The sequence below is a fragment of the Macaca thibetana genome, chromosome X (assembly GCF_024542745.1).
Source record: "Macaca thibetana thibetana isolate TM-01 chromosome X, ASM2454274v1, whole genome shotgun sequence".
Taxonomy (NCBI): Eukaryota; Metazoa; Chordata; class Mammalia; order Primates; family Cercopithecidae; genus Macaca; species Macaca thibetana.
The window spans coordinates 83344013-83345325 of record NC_065598.1 but is presented as its reverse complement, the minus strand read 5'-3'; positions in this window follow the sequence as shown (position 1 = coordinate 83345325).

Sequence of the window (1313 nt, the reverse complement as noted above, 5' to 3'; positions counted from 1 at the left end):
ACTTTTAATAATCCATGGGCTAAAAAAACACCAGAAAAATTAGAAAATATTTTAAACTGTGGAATAATGCTACTATGATTTATCAAAATATACGGGATTCAGTTAAAGCACTGCTAGCAGAAAATTTATTTCATTAACTGCTTATATTAGAAAAGTTGTCAAATCAACAATCTAAATTTCCTCTCAACAAACCTAGAATAGAAATAACAAATTAAACCCAAATTAAATGTAAAAAAGATAAGTATAAGAATCAAAATCAACGAAATAGTGATTGTTTAACAATAAAAAAAATCAATAGTACCAAAAGTGGATTCCTTGGAAAAATGGAAAGATTGATATACTCCTAGTAAGAATGAAGAAGAAAAAGGGAAGAAAACACCAATTATTCCTATTCAGAATGAAAGAGAACATATAATTACAGATTCTGAATATATTAAAATGAAAATATGGAAATATTATAAAAATATTTCTTCCAATAAGATTAAAACCTTAAATGACATAGACAAAATTTTTGAACAACACAACAAAGATGGAAAGAGAGGAAATGAAAAATCTGAGTCAATTATCAAAAATCTTCCATATGTAGAAGTTATATGTATAATATGTAGTTATATGTATAATAAACAATAACTGTTTATTATATGTAGTTATATGTATAATATAACTGTAGTTATATGTATAATAATAACTGTTGAAATGAAAAGCATAGGCTAGTGATAGTAACAAAATGTAAGGCAATGAAGGTTATATGTCCTTAGCACTGGGGAAACACAAAGAAAATCCATTTGTTCAGGGCAAAAAATTGCAACTTTTCTTGACTTATGTTTAAATATCTTACACTAGATCATTAATATTTATGTTTTATTTAAATTTCCTTAGGACTTACGTCGTTAACACTATACATGCATTACATACTCTTTATACAAGAAATTTTAGTAAAATAAGCCTGAGCAATGCTGTCCACTTTCTATTCCATCTTTCAAATTTGGATATGTTTTATGTCAAAATGATAATGAAATAAAACTTGGATTTATTAACTTAAACTCAGCCAGACATATCATTGATGCTTTGTGAGTTTTTTATGAAGAAAAATAAAAGCAGCTGTTCTCATCATCTTCTCTGAAAATTTTCCTTGTTTTTTTTCTTTCCAACTTTTATTTTAGGTTCAAGGGGTACTCATGCAGGTTTGATACATGAGTAAATTGAGTGTTTTGCTGGGATTTGGTGTTCATATAATTTTGTCACCCAGATAATCAGCATAACACCCAATAGGTATGTTTTCAATCCTCATCTTCCTCCTACCCACCACCCTG